Raw genomic sequence first — 17,456 nt, forward strand, 5'->3', positions numbered from 1 at the left:
GAAACAGGTCTACCACTGAAATGTGATCAGCCAGGAGTCAGGACGCCTCCTGGAAAAAAAAAAAAAAAAAGAAAGACAGAGGTTCCAAGTGTTGGCAGAGCTGCTGAACTGACATTTTCCGCGGACAAAAATATTTTTAACACCTACTGTTTTTAGAACAATGGATTGTACCAAGGGCAACTGTAAGAAATGAGCTTTGGCCAATGTCTTTTGATTTACAGCTTTACCAGAAAAGCATTCTCAACATTCTATGAACAAACTAATAATGTAAATTTACAATTAATTTTCACTCCTATTATATATTAGACCATGAAGTGGGGTGTCAACAATAATAAAGTAATGTGAGGATAAAGTCATCTCTTAAAAAAACCTCTCAACAAAATAATTGGTTTAGATCATGAAGGATTTTTTTTTTTTTTTAGATCATTTTAATTTCTGGATTTGTTTGTAGCCCTTGAATACACAAGTGCAAGCATGCATGAGTATTTTAATAAAGGCAATATGTAACTGTTATGTGATCCTCGTCTTTCAGTTTTATTTTCAAACGTGATTTCCAATGTCACCCCTCTAATCAGAGAGAGGCAATTCAGCGTTATGGCATTTGTGAACTGAAGAAGTGGTTTAAAGAGGGCAACTAGAAGCAATCTTTATTTTCCCAGTTATGGAGCGTCTGAGTGCATGGTTACAATGTAATAAGATGTATTCAGGCAAGAAAATCCTGAAACATGATTGCACACAGTTGCTTAAGATTGTAATTAAGGATTCTTCTTTCCTTTGTCCTCCTTCCCCCAATCCCTAATTCATCTTTCACAAGTTAATCAAAATAAGACTCTTCACACTGATCCTTAGAGGACAAGGTTCAAGGACAGATTATCTTTTTTTTTAATCATTAAATATCAGAAACACCTCTGCTTTATCTTCTATCAGATTCATTCTGAGATGTAACCAGTACTGGGAAACTATCTTTTCCTACGTAATTCCATATGTTTGAATTCAATGGTGAAAATACAGTTTAAAAAAAGAGAAAAGAGTTCAAACAGAGAAAAGAAAAAAAAAATGTTTGGGAATGGGATGATAGAAAAAAAAAAGAATCTACAAGGGGTCACAAGCTTCATAAACTTTACCTAACATCTTCAAACCTACTCTTTGCTCTTCAGGTTCAAAATAGCAACTAAATAGTTTTACAATCACTTATAATCTCTTTAAAGGAAGGATTCTTTCTCATTAATTTTGATACTGATCCAGATATCACTAATGGAGAATTGGACTAGGCAATTATCACCCAATTAAAAAGCTTTCATGTGTAGACCTTCACAGAGTATTTCATGACGTTCTTACTAACTTAACAGACCTCTCTCAAGGATGTGCTTTATGTTCCAAAAATCTATATTCTCTCAAGCAAAACCTTTCATTAAACTGTATGTCTGTGAAAACATTTGAACTTATTTTTACTGTGTTGAAAATAGGGGAGATATTTTTATCTGATTATATTTCAAAATGCTTATGCTGTCATATCAAAATAAAATGTATTAAACCCTTTGACTTTCATGGGAGCAAAACAGCCCAGTGACTCCAAACAAAAAGTGTGACTAAGCAGACCAATTTAATTTCATTGCACAGGCAGAATAAAATATAAAGAAGTAATTATTCTTAGTCACTTTTGGCAATCCACCATCTTTAGTAACATAAGCAAATGTATATTTTTTTAATACAATTTGTTCTTGACTATCTTGGTGGTGGGTTTTTGCCAATGAGTCAGTCCATTCCAATACATTGACTGAATCATTTTGGCTACACTCCATACTCACAGTGCCATTGTATTTCCTTCTAATATGTTTTGTAGTGCATTTAGTCATCTTGAGAGGTACAGGTGTACCGTTTCTGGAGGAAAGTCTATGGTTTGTAAAAACAAACATTGGACCATGCTAGGCTGTCTCTTACGTAGGCCCTGTAAAGACCGACTACAAGCATCAAAGGGTGCATCGGTACCGGCACCTTTCCCATCTTTTGAATTCTGAAAGTGTCAAGGATGCTTCTTCACGGTACAAGTTGTGATGCTGTTCTGTATAGCGGATCCACAGGCAGATTTAGGACCACAAAACCTGCTCTGAAACATGCTTTCAAATGCTCCTTAGACAATGTGAGCTTAGGGAGCATTTTGACCTGAGGCAGAAAAAAGAAAAGCTGACCTCCATCCCCTGAGCCACTGACAGTCTCTCAACGTTGTCATTTCTACCTGTACACTCAAAGCGTACATCCTGAGGCAATGTCTGGTGACTGCTACCTGGATGCTGGCAACTCATTGACTGTGTGGGCAGAAATAACTTCCATTATGCACTGAGCTTGCAGTGTTCCTTGAGAATGAGGATGTATTACACTCAGATGCAAAATGCTAACTTTTCCTTACTTTTCCTGAAAATTTATATGAATATTAGGTTTTCATGAGGCAAGCAGGAGGGCTTTTTTAAAGGAAAACACTTCTTACAACCATGAGCACACAGATGCCTTGTACAAGTACCAGTGCCTCTATAAATGACCCTTAGGTAAAGACTTGTGTTTCACAGAGGTATTATTTACAGGTAGCTGTAATTCTGATGTACATTTCTCACCTTCTGTATCATGTGGGAAGTCACTGTCCATTGCTGCGGTTGCACTAGCTCTGATTCAAATCTAGAACTGAGCATTGATTGTCTTCAGTCTTCTTTTGTTCTCATTTCTACAAATAGCAGAAGGAAAAACAAAAGGCCGATTGAAATTTAAGACACTTACTGCCTTTAACAAAACACTCAACACAGGAATGTCTCTGCCTTTCTGTGTCCTCCTGGTTATGATTTAATTTCCCATTTAAACCAATTTTTTGGAGGCAATTCCCGTGTTGTCTGTATTCCAGGATTTTTTCCTACCCGCTGTGGAGCCACAGTAATTATGTGGACCTAACTAACAACCTCCAACCTATTTTTAGAAGACATTTTGCAGAGTATCCTCAAAAGATTTGGCATCACAAGAGACATCATAATATGAAAAAAATTGTAGCAAATAACAGTAGCTGTGATTCAACTGATGGATTTATGAGGCCTATTTATGTATTCACAGTCACCCATTCCGCTTAGAAAGTGTTACCTTATCAATTCAACATTACCACCATGGCTCCACCTGTCACTCTCTGGTTCCTCTGTATCTTCTCTTGAGTTTCCACAGTCTCTTCATGACATGTTTGGCCTGCGTATACTGGCAAATCTGGATAATGGATATATTTACAAGAACGGTATTCTTATTCAGAAGTAAGTTTAGTTAATAATCTAAGGCAATGTAACTGTAAAAGTAGTACGAAGTTACTGTTGTATAAGGTAATAAATGTGAATACAGATAAAAATGGAGTTTATGTTGTCAGGTAGAACAGAGAAAAGCAACAGAGGGAATTGTAGGAAAAGAACTTGTGAGGTCAAGAAACTGTAGACAGAAAACAGGTTCATTTAATCATAAGGAGGCTGCAAAATTAAAAGAAAAAGATTCTGCCATTGAGTGTAATTTATTAGTCACACAGCAGTAAGATCAGCACAAGAAGAAATCAATTGAAAACAACTGCACGGAAAGAATTTTAAAAATCTCTCAAGAAGATGGTGGCAAATGGCAGGTAGGCTGTCAGAAGACTGAAAAGAGAAATGGAGAATTTCATTATGGCCACACAGGAATGGGCTATTTGTACAAGCAAGGATAGATGGCTTAAAAAAGCCCCAAGACCAGAATGTAGGCTGTGTGGACAGGCTCCAGACGCTATTCATCATATTATAAGTGGATGTACCAAGCTGGCCAGCACTGAGATAGAATACAGCAGGACAAAGCTGGCAGTGTTGTGCACTGATCACTCTGCAAGAAGTATAGAATACCGGGGGGTGGGGACAGGGGGTGGGGGTGGAGAAAAAAGAAAATCATCATCAGCCAAACAAAGGTGCTGAATATAAAAGTGTTAATTAAAAAAAAAAAAAACAAAAAAAAAACCAAAAACCAACCAACCAACCAAACAAAACAACCTTCCCAAAAACAACAACAAAACTCACCCAAACAATAACAACCAACCCCACCTCCCCATCCCCCCCCAGGAATAAAAGCTAGGAAATTACATATTATAAGACAATTAAAAGCAAGGAAGAATGGTTTAAAAAGCCTTTTTTTTTTCATTCAAACAAAAATACTAGAAAAAGCAAAATCAGGGTAGGAGCAGAAGAAAATCCAGTTTCTGAGAAGTGCAAAGTGTCAATTACTTCTGTATCCTTGGACCTGCAGTAACATTGCAATAGTACTGAGTAAGCTAAACAGTAGCTCCGTCACAGGTCTCACAGAGCTACATTCATGAGCATCTCTTGATGAACACAATAGTTCAAATTGTAAATAAATAAAATGACAAACACTAGGAACTTGGATTAATGCTTCATGCCAGCAAGATCCTGCTGATGGAGAAGCATCATCACCATTTTTATAGTCAGCACTCCTCTCTTTTCTGATGCATGCAGAAACAAATTAGGTTAGATAAGTTTCATCTGGATATTAAGCTCAATTCTGCAGGGCATTCACACTGTGGCACAACTAAGGTCAATTTCTCAGAAGAATTGAAATCTAGACTGAAAACATTTGTCTGATCCTATGAAAAGTTATACCCAAGAAGCCCAATTGACTTCAGGGAGTTTTGCACGCTTCAGGGGGCTGCTGCTGTGTAGCAGTCATCTGAAAATCTGCAGCTAACTTGCTTGTGAAAAATGCCAATATATACACAAATAAACCAGTAACTGCCCATACACAGCAGGATGTATCACTTCAGGTCAGAGTCTACACTCTGCATTAACTATACAAAATTAATGTGAGTAACTCCTCCACTGATCTCTAAACTCAAACCAGATTTCAGTATTCCATACAATATCAATACAGGCTTGAATACTTGCATGAACCAAATCAGAGATTACAGCTGCAATTTTAGAAGCCTTTTCTGAATAATTAGCCCAAATTATGTATACTTCTGCAGCATGACTGGTATTCAAGACGCTCATAACCTTTCCTGTGTGAGCACATTAGCTAAGTAAGCAAATTTTATTTATTTGTATGTTTTTCCCCTGACCACAGAAATAATTGGATGAGCTCTCTCTTTCTTAAAAAAAAAAAAAAAAAGCAAAAATAAAACAACCCTAAAACACTAAACATTTACAAAATACACAATCTGAGCATTATAAGCACAAGTAACACCACAAGCAAGGAGCACGCTCGTGACCCTTCTTTTTCATCTTCAGGCAATCAAACTTTTCATGTCAGAATGTTAACCTAAATGCTAAACTCCTATACCTGAATATTTATGGAGAAAGACTTCTAAAACAGTTGTATAGGAAGCAGGTGGAAATATTCAAGTGAGCTAGAGAAAAAATGTGACTATCTTCATCATCTTAAACTGTCCACTCTCACAATTACTTGGTTTGAGTGCCAAAGGAGACATAATTCAATATGTCAATTTTCCACCCAGCTAATGTGTCCATCATTTTATTTTTTTTTTTTTTTATTCCATAGGAATGACAATTCAGACATTGTTTTTATACTTAAAAAGATTATAAATCCCTTAATCCTATCTAGCTTCTACCTGTTCTTGGGGCAGATTCTGCATTCATTAAAATCAGTGGAAAACCATCTTTTGATTCAATAAGAGAAGAATAATTTTTATGAAAGTTCTAAGTCATTATCGGTTAGGAAAATAGCTCGGATCATGGAGCACAGCACTTTGTCCCAATCCCACAGGAAGCAGTGGAAAACTTTACGTGTTGCTATGAAGATGCAGGTCCCAAGGCATTACACCAATGGCTGCGCTGCAAGAATAAAACCAGAGGTTGATCAGTTCCTATTTCCTCCTACTTCTACCCATGCCTGTCTGCATAAGGGAAAAAAAAAAAAAAAAACAAAAAAAAAAACCACCACAAAAAACAGGGCTGTAGGCAGGTAAAAGAAAATAGCAGTTCTCTGGAACCTGCTTCCTCCCACACTTAGCAGGTTAACGTTATAGTGCCCTAGCATCAGAAATAAGACCCATTCAATCCCCTTCACTCTGTTAGTGTATTTCCTCCAATCTGGCCTTTGGAGACATCAAGCACTGATCACCAGGATGCTGTGTCTAATCATTCAGCAACACTGACCTTAGTGTTACCAGTCCTACATGCCTTGTTTTTTTTGACAGCAGTACTGCTTTTGTTTTACTTTGAGTTGCTGAAGTTTCTCATACATATTTCTTTTGTGAATTGAACAAGACAGGGAGTTTTTAGGTCAGTCATGGGATACAGACAGAGCACAAGCGCCCCGATCTCAGTGTGACGTACAACTATACAGATAAATATTAGTAATCTACTACACACATACATACAATACACATATAAGTCAGCTACTTCAAGTCGTCTCTTGTCGTGGAGCTTGTGTTCATGCATAAATATTCATGTTGCTTTGAACTTTATGACCACAGCCTGATAAACCAAAATTCAGTAAAAGTGGAGGCACCACAAGATTTCTTCTTGAGGATTCTGGCACTGTCTTCTGTGTCTAAAAGTTTGTACTTATATAAAGCTTTATTGCTACTCTGTGTAATTGAATAAGTCTATAAGACTTCTTTTCAGTAGCTTTTATTTAATTTAGCACGATTACCTTCAAAACAGTGGAAGGCTGATAAGAATAGCTTCACGTATGGGATGCAATATACATCCTTCGTCTCAAGGCCAACAAAAGAATAGGTGCCTTTTGAGCAGCAGATGCCTGCAGGAGGATAATATACCCACCAGTTACTCAGCTGCTTCATCTGTCATTTTTATGAAGGCATGTCATGGTTGGACAGAGCAAAATTGCCTGTGAAAAGCTATGTGAGGAAAAAAGGGAGAGAGAAACAGGTAAATGCCTCTTCCTAAGTGCTAGATGAAATTAATGTTTATGGTGGGGGGGAGAGCACACAGGAAAACAAACATAACAAATAACTTTACAAAATATATCTTCATACAATATCAGTCATGGCAATAGTGCGAAAATGCTGCAGTTACTCCACTGCTATTACTAGCTGTTTTAAAAAGATAAATTAATGTGGAAATTAGAAAGTAACAGATGTGAAACAATCTTAAGCATAAATTCCTTCACACTTCTTATTAAATGTGGTTAAGATTTCGGTTGTCAAACACCCTTTGGTTCAGTGAATAAAAGCAAACAAGGGAAAATTTAACTGTGCGCCAGTGTTGTAAGCCCACTCAGCTCTGTAATTTGCTGAAGATTTGTTTTCTGACACTTTCACCAGAAAAGGAATAGAGAAGGGGGGGGGTAAACAGTGTTTCTCCAAAAGCATCCTGACCCATAAAAAGACCCAACTGTGTGTGTTGGGAAACATGTCCAAAGGCTTCTCTAAGGCTTTTTTCTTTTTCAATAAAATGTCAGTACCTCTTTGAATAGATATTGTCCTTGGCCAAGACCCTAGTGAAAGGCAACAGATGTTGCTAAGATTCTACCCAGGCTATCCTCTATCCTGTTTCATTTCTGAAAGGGAAAAAAAGAGAAAGAGAGAAGAAAACTTGCTTTAAATCACTGGACCATTTTGTACTTCAGCAAATCTGTTTGCACATGCTCGACTGGCCTCGCAGAAAAGGCTGAGCCTTTTGCATTCAGCCTGAGGTCAGTCCTAATGCTCTGTTCAGTGGTCCACACTCCTTTCACATGGAGCAGCTGCCTCTGATTGCTAGAACAAATTGAGGTGATTCAGGCCACCAGCAGGGCCACGGTACAAGTGCTTTTCACCAGAAAGGGAGGGAAAACCTTAGAACAGGACCAACTGGGGCTGCCCACAATAAACCGTAGGATTAGATTTGATACACTCAATATTAAGACATGCTCTTGCTGAAAAGTAGGACATTGTGACATATACTACAAAACAGTTGAACTGAAAGAAGAGGGGAGAAAATGGTGTTCTAACATTTATTAAGTTACACCTAATTATTTAATTGGGGAACATTCAAAATAGTAACACTGACAGTTCAGGCTTGGAAACATCTTGCCGTTTAACCCTTGGCAGAATATTCTTGACATAAGTGTGATTCAAGATCAGCTGTGTCCCCTGCTGCCAATATTGTATGACACATTGTCTGCAAGTTCTCTAAACTATTTTTGAGATCAATTTACAGAGAAGAATAATCACCATCTCCATTTCCTACCATATTATCAACCTGTTTCAATGACTGGAAGCTGCTACATAGCTCTTATCCAAGGGGAGAAAAAAATAAGGAAATTAAAAGAAAAAAATAAAGAAAGAAAAAATAAAAAAGGATGAAGATTTGGTATTTACCTCTTTTTAAATTCTTTCTAATCTACTAAATGAGATAAGAGAACACAGCAGGCATTAGCAAGGAAGGATGAAGGCATAACCCTCCCCCTTTCCCTGGTGCAGCCAAGCTCCTGCAATTACTTGGTTCAGTCCCAGATATCAGATCACAGTATTTTCTGCTGTGTGAAGGATCAGACCAACAGCTCTCTGAGGCTGAGGCCAAACAAAACAATACAGTACTGCATTAAGCCACGATACCAAGCACTTACCACTTCAAAAGGAAGCACGCTTTGATGCCTCTGAAAGGAAAGCAAAATCTCTACGGATATATAGGTAATTTTACCAGACCAGTCAAAAAATAGATGTTTATGTTAATTCATAAAACCATGGATTTGAGATCAGGGGAAATTAGGAATTACAGCTTTTACTCTAGCTCTGCATTTAGATGGAATAGCTGGGTATAACATGTGGCCTTTGAAGTATAGTTATCCGTGAGGTAGCTTAGTAAGCTGGAGAAGAAAGGAAAAAGATCTTGCTATTTACTCAATTAGCAGGTATAGAAAAGGAAGCTAAGGGAAAAGGGTATGTAAAAATCTGCCTGTTGACTCAGCAACATTGAGATGTAGCAAAGAAAGTTTCCAAATGGTATGCTAGAATCTCTGATACATGACTTGACAAAAATGAAAAAATAATCTTTTAAATCCTTGAATTACAGACACAAAACTGAGGCACATGTCCATTTTTCTTTATCGGTATTTCATTCTATTACCTGCTACTGTTTTCATACAGAAAACAGAAAAAAAAAAAAAGCTTTATGTTCAAAGAAAAGTTTCTAAAAAAAAAAAAAGACCAGGAAGAGTCTATATCTTCAACAGAAAATTCACTTCTTTTTATCTGTAAAAACAATAAGTAAATAAATATGTATACCATGAAATCTCCTTCATAGTGCCTCTCAAAGCTTTCTTTTCTTTAAGGCACTGGATATACTAAGTGTATGAATTTTGAAGAGCTGCATTTGAAAACTCACTCCTGTTTGTAAGATGTGTGGTTTTCAGCTAGGCAAAGGATGGAATTGTGTGTTTCGGTGTCACTGGCAACAAAGTCAGCTGAGACATTCCTTTTCTCCTTCCTTCCTACCCCCGGGCTGCCACTCACCGTCCTGTCAGCTGGGGTGACATCACAGGTGTGAAGCTACATTGCAAAATAGATCAGTTCAATGATTCAAGTTAAATCAAGAAATAAAAAAGAGAATTTTCTAATTTGTTTTATTTAACTGAGACTGCTTCCCTGCTCATCTTTACAGCACAATACCGTATGCAACTATGCAGAACAAAAAATAGGGCCAAGAGGGGCAGAAGCAAACAAATTAAACTCACACTTTAAGTTTCCTTCAGAAAAGGAAACTTAATCTTCTTTGGGAAGGTCAATATAAAAGGTATTTGGGCACATCTGCTGGTATACTATCTGGTTTTTATTTCATTCCGCTAGTGGGGTATATGTTCTTCTTGCTGGTCTTTTCCCAAGCCTCTACCAAGTCATAGTTTCCCAAAGTATAGATATTGAATGAGAAAGGGGAAGAAATTGAACCTTACCATCTTCTTCACTGGCAAGTTCTGGAGATGGAAATGGGCCCTTCTGGGATTAATCTGACAAGAAAGATCAGAGTCACTTCAGCATGCTTCTGCCTACGCTTGCCAGATTTGTACAGCATGTAAGTAGGAATGTATGATTGACATTGTCAAACACTGCTGACCAGTAGAAAGAGTATGGGCATTTGCCAGTTGTCACTGTGAGGCGATATGCACTTTAATAAGCTAGGCACCAGGGAACAGAAATGGACTGAATTCATGCTTTGAAGGAAGTACATTCTCATTTGGGCTTCTACACAGTTTCTTCCTGCGCATAAAAGAAAAAAAAAAAAAAGAATATTGAGTGTGCAAAACTTTTTGCCTGCTCTTTCTGGGTAGAAAATCCTATTTAATAAACTAATATCAGTTCCCATATATTCATTTTGATGGTACAAGTCTTAATATTTAGTTATGCACAAATTTTTTGGTGATATCTAAAAAAAAGTTATATGTATATATATGTAACCTCAGCAGAATGTAACCTCCAAACCAAATACTCAAGCCCTTAAAATTTAAGCAGATGGGCTACTGAAGAAAAGAAAATTTAAATACCTCACCATTACAGAGAATTCATGGATTGCTATGCTGAGTTTTAATAAAGGTACTATCAGTACAACGTTATTTGTACTCCAGGTACTTTCATTACTAATAGGAACAGGCAAGAACCGTATGGAGCTAAATCTGATCTCCTGTATGTGTATGACTCCTAATTGGTATCACTGACCAAAGGTCCATGAGAGTCTCTGATGAGTACAACATGAAAAGGAAAAAAAACCTACAAAGCTTATTGTTACAGAGATTTTTACATTATTAAAGGTTTAGTACTACTTGGGATAGTTAACAAAGTACATAATAGAAGCAGGCAATATAACTGATTTAGAATTTCAAGAGCCTTTTGAAAAATTTCTTCTTTTGAGGATATTAAGCAATGAGAGAGGATGATGCACAGTCATGCTATGGATTAAAACCTAATTAGGAGGCAGAAAACAGAGTAGGAATGTATTCCAGCTCACAACCCAGAAGTCAGTGTCTTTACACAGCAGTGCCAGAGCAAGCCTTATTTGCTCCAAACTACATTCATTTCTCTCCAGTAGCCTTACAAATTAAAGAAAAAACAAGTCAAAATACTATTTCAAATATTTCTTCTTTCTGTTTTCACTGGGACTGGGTCTACAGTGATGTTCTGGTCTTAAGGATACAGGGTGTTATAGTTTTGTCTTTGACTATGTACTTGGAAGAAAGAAGTTATAAGGAAATCACCACCTTTGCAAGGTCTGCCTTTTTCAACCAGAAGCAAGCTGATGGAAAACAAGGGGAAGTTTTCAGTTCTGAAGTGGCTCCTTACTCTGCAGAGGCCACAGTTTCACTGGGTGTATTTGGCATGCAGGATGGTCACCTGCTTAATTTAGTGTTTAGTGAGGTGCCTACATGGGGTAGGTTGACAAACTCAGGCAAATTGAGGACCCTCAAGAAGACTGAACGGCAATTCAGAGATTTCGCCCTCTATGGATGCAGGGGAACCCTTCAGGGCAAACTGTACTCATTCCATCCATTTCTCGCCCTTCATGGGGCTCCCTTCAGTAATGATTATTTGCTAACAAGAACCTCTGGCACCCATTTGCATATGGCCACGCTGAAGGGATGGGTGATCCTCATAACGCTGTGCCTGCTGCAGAGCACACCCCCGTGAGAACTCATTATCTCAGTTTAGTTCACAGGTCTCGCTCTGTTGGGCCCTTGAGGCCACCAACTGCAGTTAGTCTCCTAATGAAGTTAGCAGCCTAAGGTAACTTCTCTACAAAGTAAAAAGCCTTTTACTGCCCAGGAATCTACAGTCCTCCATCTTTTTTAACTTGAATAAAGCCTGATAAGAGATACAGTGAATATAGACTGAAAAGCCAACAAATTAGGAACATAAACAAGGGTTTAGTATCAACTTTAGTCATATTTTCACAGAGAAGGGGCTTCACTCGTTCCCACTTATGAAATATTCTTTTAGCCTTTGGACATTGTCTGTAAGATCTAGCAAAAAATTATCCAAATGAAACACAAACCAAAAGATTATGAAGGGTTTCTTTTTGTTTGTTTTTGTTTTTTTCTTTTTTTTAAATTTTGGTTTAGTTTTAAACCAAGAATAAAAAAATGTTTTATGAATAAGAAGATTAGCATATACAGAGGTTAAACTGCACTATAATCCCAAGATAGTGCAATAAAACATCAGAGAAGTAAAATCAGAATATGAATGCAAATTAATTGACTGAAGTGATGGACAATAGAGGTGATGATGTTTTTGGGGAATGAAAAGAAGCTAAGGGTTGGAGTTTGCTTGCACTCAATGTTATTCCTTGAGCATCTCTCACGTGATTATAAGAGTTATGGCAGCCCACAGATTCACTCAATTGCCTCTGTGTACAACTGCCAAAACCTTTTCTTCATACACCTCTACCTGGAAAACTTTGCTTTTTTGCACACAAGATATCAAGTATTAGATTTTTGTATAGTGAGATATATTGAAGTACTTCATGCTTGGGGATTGAATCTCTGTTTGCAACCAAACGAATGCCAAAAGTGGGAACAGACTATATGATACGGAGGGCCTATGGAGAGGGCTCCAGGACTTCAAAGCATCTCACAGCAGCAGCTTTCTCAGAGAAAGACTCTGCTTAGGATAGACTTTGGATCTGAATCAGTATTGCAGTTCCTGTGTAATAATAGAATAACACAGTCATAGACCTAGTTGTAACTTTTCAGGAACATTTCTAAGTGTATATAGTGTGAACACAGTGTCACTTCTTTACTTTCTAGAACAATCCAATGACAAACTCTTTCACCCAAGTTTTGCCCAAGAAGGAAGGCTGTATCAATTTAACAGTTTAAAATTATATACTTTGAAAGTGGGAAATAGCTAGAGGAGTTGCATATTACGGTAAAAATGTCTCCTTCTATGTAACTATGTGCTTCCTCAATGCACTTTATTAGCATGAACTAATTAATACTTACTCAACAGGGTATCCATTAACACTATTTTTCATGTGTTAACTCTTACTTGAACAGTCAAGATAAACCAATGCTAAAAATTCCTTATAAAACCTCATTTAATTTCTTCAGCTTCCTTTTCAATGGAATAATATCAACAACATCTTGAAATAAAGGGATTTCATTGTTGTTGAATTTAAATGTAATTCCTATGTGGCAGCCTAAATGGTACTCTCACCAGTTCTAAAATCTGACACTCATTTTTATTTTTTTCCTTTATCCTTCTTCTTTTTCATTTATCATATTTTGAGATTTTCCTATTCCATATTTATATATGTATGTTCATGCATCTGTGTATGCACATGCATATATATATTTATGTGAACAGTTCCTTCACTACTTATTCAGACAAAACCCTCAATGAAGACAAGAAGAATTATACTAGCCATAAAGTGAAGATTTAGGATGCAGATGTCTCTCCAAGATAAAGTGTTGCATAAAGTAATATTCCCCAACTCCTCCAGGCTACTTAAGCTTGAAAATATGCCACTGGGTTGAATATCACAAAAAAAACCCCAACAACCAACCCAAAACCAACCCCAAGAACAAGCTCCCTTCAGGTCCAGAAGTTTTCATTAATGTATTAATTTACATTCAGTGTATTTTGACTTCCCTCCATACCACATCTGGTACTTCTTTTGGTGTTAATTAGGATGAAAATAAATAAGGGAGAGGAAAAAAAAAAAACACCCCACAAAACCTCCAGCAAACAAAAAAAAAGCCCTGTAGGATAACCTGAGATTAAGCTATCCTGAGAGCACAGTTCTTATAATACCTGAAATTTAATTTTGGACTACTTTTCCTATTTCCAGTTCAGAGTTGTCGTGGTTTGGCCTCAGCCAGCAACAAAAAAACACGCAGCCGCTCGCGCAACTCCCACAGTCGTGGAAAAAGAAATCGTCAGGGCAAAACTCGTGGGTTAAAAGAATGTAATTTAACAGAACAGGAAAAGGAAAGATGAAAACGCGATTACAGTACCGCCGCGAAGCGCACCGACCGGACCGGCGCCGCCGCAGCCCACCCCCGGGCATGGGTCACGCGGTATGGAACACCCGCCCCCTGCCGGCTCCTGGGGGAATTTAACCCCATCCCTGCCGGAACCAGGGCAAGAGTAAAACACTGTCCTCAGTTTGACTACACTTCAAGTATAATTGTGATGCTTTTCCATTAGGAGACAGTTATAAAGGTGATATAACTACTCACATGGGTTGGAGTCTTCCAAGTCAGGTAATATAACTACTTAGGACGTTCAAAGGTGTTTACATTTGTTTCAAATCACAAATTTGTAGATAAATTCCTTTCAAAGACAACTGCCACAAAAACCTACAATACAAGGCATATGAAGTCTGGCATCAATGCATGAACTGCTCTGATACAGCAAAACAAATTTGATAAAGCTTTTCACTTTGTTGAATAGCTGAGGGACATACAGGTTACCAGACCTTCTCATCAGACAGAGTAAGAACACTCACACAACTACTGCAGAAGAACTCTGGTATAGACTCACATCCAAAAGTGTTTGGTCCTTAGCACTCCAATTCTTTGATTCAACAGCAGTCTTTATCTTTTGAAAAAAAGAGTACAGAAGAAATTAAGTGAAGAATACATCATAATGTAGAAGGAAAAACCTATCAAAACGGAAAAGGAGTAAGCCATACTTTAAGCATACTAAAATCCCTTAAAAGTCCTAAAATGTGAAAAACAAACCACGAAACCTTGTATATCCAATTAAATACATTTAAAATAAGTTTCAGGTTTCTTTTCCTGAAATTTAACTCTGAATTTGGTTTTGGTCACCCAAGAAATATTTATGAACATCCTGAAGTCTTCTATATGGGAAGACATTAAGAAGATTTCTTTGTATTAAATAGAGGAAGAGGTAAAATGTTTCTAGAATTTCTTAACTTCAATTGTTATTTTCCCTTGATAAAAAAAAATCAACCTTAAGGAACATAAAGAGCATTTTTTCTAACTATTTTATGTTCAGTAAATACAGCAATCTTAACACAGAAATGGTCCCAAATAGCACACAAACTAAGTTTATTCTTCAAAAATATCATGAATACACAGGGTTGCTTTGTCCCAAGCACAATCTCTAATTAGAGAGATTATGGCAAAGGCCATTCCACTACTGCTTGCTACAAGACCCTTCAAAGGAAAATACATTTTAAAAGAGTATTTCTTCTCAAATGAAAAGAAGAAAGAGACTACAAAACTGATGTCTGGTGAGGTTACTACATTCCTAGAGACATGAAGGAATTGAGCTGGATATCAAATGCCCTCTATACTTTTGAAAATTGTAGTCATTTATCAGACACTGAAATCTATAAAAAGCAATTCAATACACTCTTCTAATTTGCTGTAATGTGGAATGAAGAAACCGTGAGAAAAAATGCATAATAATATATTTAAGGGATAAAAGAATATTTTAACAAAGTATACAAATAGCCAACAGAAATCTGTGTTTGCAAGAAGAAAAACACTGATTTAAAAAAAAAAAAAAAGGAGAAATAAAGGAGAATCTGAAGGAATACTTCTCTATTTATTATGTAGAAATAAAACTCCTTAATATCTACTATGAATTTTTAATTCCCTGGGTATAAGTAATAGTCAAAGTAAACTGGGAAGACACTACACCTCTCAGCTTCATGGCTGGCTAGAAAGCGCATTACAGCAATCACCTGAAATTGTGTTCAATGATCATCATTACTAAAACTAATTTTAACTATGTGGAACACTGGGCTGATTTGTTAAACCTGAACATGTACTCTGTCCCTAGCAAAGCCATCTATACTCAGATGAGCTAGTTGAGAGTAAAAATGCCAATACTGCAAGATAAGCAGGTTTGTAAAGATGCAGATGGTACTGTATTTATTAAAATAAAATAAAATACCTTGATCATTTCTGCTTTAGTTCTTAAAGTAGATTCAATGTATCTTGGAGATATATCATGAATGTTTCTATCAAAACCTAGACTGTAAATATGCACTGAAAATAAGGAGTTCAAGAATACGACAAATTCAGTTAGTTGCTTGGTTCATCTAATATTGGCCAGTAGTTCTAAGATGTAATCAGATATCCAAATGTAAATTCACTTTTCAAATCAATTCACTTAATTTGGAGGAAAAAATTAATCAAACTGATCTGCTGGGATATTACAAACTAAATCAATAAAACCACACTATTTAGAATTACTGTAGATGCTGAATCAACATAAGCCCTATGAAGATGAGTGTCAAAGGGTTAAATTAGAATATATTACATATAACAAAATTCATTCACTAGTCTTCACATATAGCTCCTCAAATGAATGAGTGATATGCAATTTGCATATTGAAACAACTGCAAATAAAGCAAGTCCTCTAAAATCATATTATTTTTAATTATAGAGCGTCTAAACTTAGACACTGAATGTTTTAAATTTTGTTGTATTTTAGTACATTAGCCTCTCTTTCTTGTCTGGAAAGATCCTCTACTTCACTCTGAATAGTTGTTCTTATAACTGATGAAAAATCTCTCAAAATATAAAATGTTCTGCTGGGCAACGATCCCAGGTAAGGAAACACAACAACTGGAGGATCCAATGACTGATAGAACTGTGTTTCAAGTCATCCACAGGGTCAGTTGTCTGTGGCACAACACTGAAGATTGATATGGAGAAAATGTATTCCCCATTCAGCTCTCATTTGCTTGAGCCTGAGAATCAGGATTGCAGCTCCATAAATTTATTGAATCTCCTCTTTAAAAAGGATTGCATAAGCTGCTTTTAACCTGGCCTTGGTTTTCTTTAGAGATTGCTCAATAACTTATTTGCCCTCTGCTCTTGTTTTGACCTCTATTTTTGTGTTGATTTGCAGGCACTCTGCTGACAAATTCGCAGTGACACTTTTTTGCAACAGCATGGGCCGTATCTGAACTCAATAGAGAGACTGCAAAATGCACAGGTCCGGGGCCGATATGCTTGCTCTGTTTAAGTGCATGTAATCTGCTTTGAAACAGATTTAAAGCCCTTCCCACAATTTCTTGGGTGCCTTATGCAGGACCACACTGCTTATGGGAAATATTAAGTCAGGCAACAAAAATTTCCCAAGAAATATTGCCTTAGTCAGAATGTTATTTGCCTCAGTGTCCCCCATACCATCAAAAGAGATTCCACGGGCACCAGTGACATCACATCATTAGCAAGGAAAGCCCGCTTGTGTTTCAATAGTGATTTTTGCACTTCATGACGTTCCTCCAGCTTGTGGTGCCTTTAAACCAGTTTGGGTACCCACTAGGCCTCATTCTTTTGGAAAGTTTTACCAAAGAGAAGTTATAGGCAATTGTATCTAAAGAAGCCTGAGCATCTTCCTCCACATCATCAAAATCAAATCAGTTTTACCAGGTGGGTCTAGCACTGAGATATTGATGCAGAGTTGTTTGTCCCAGAAAAAGTATTTCAAACTATAAACGACATTCATCAAAAGCTTGTATCT

Source organism: Charadrius vociferus, unplaced genomic scaffold (genome assembly GCF_000708025.1).
Source record: "Charadrius vociferus isolate BGI_N301 unplaced genomic scaffold, ASM70802v2 scaffold65, whole genome shotgun sequence".
NCBI classification, from domain to species: Eukaryota; Metazoa; Chordata; class Aves; order Charadriiformes; family Charadriidae; genus Charadrius; species Charadrius vociferus.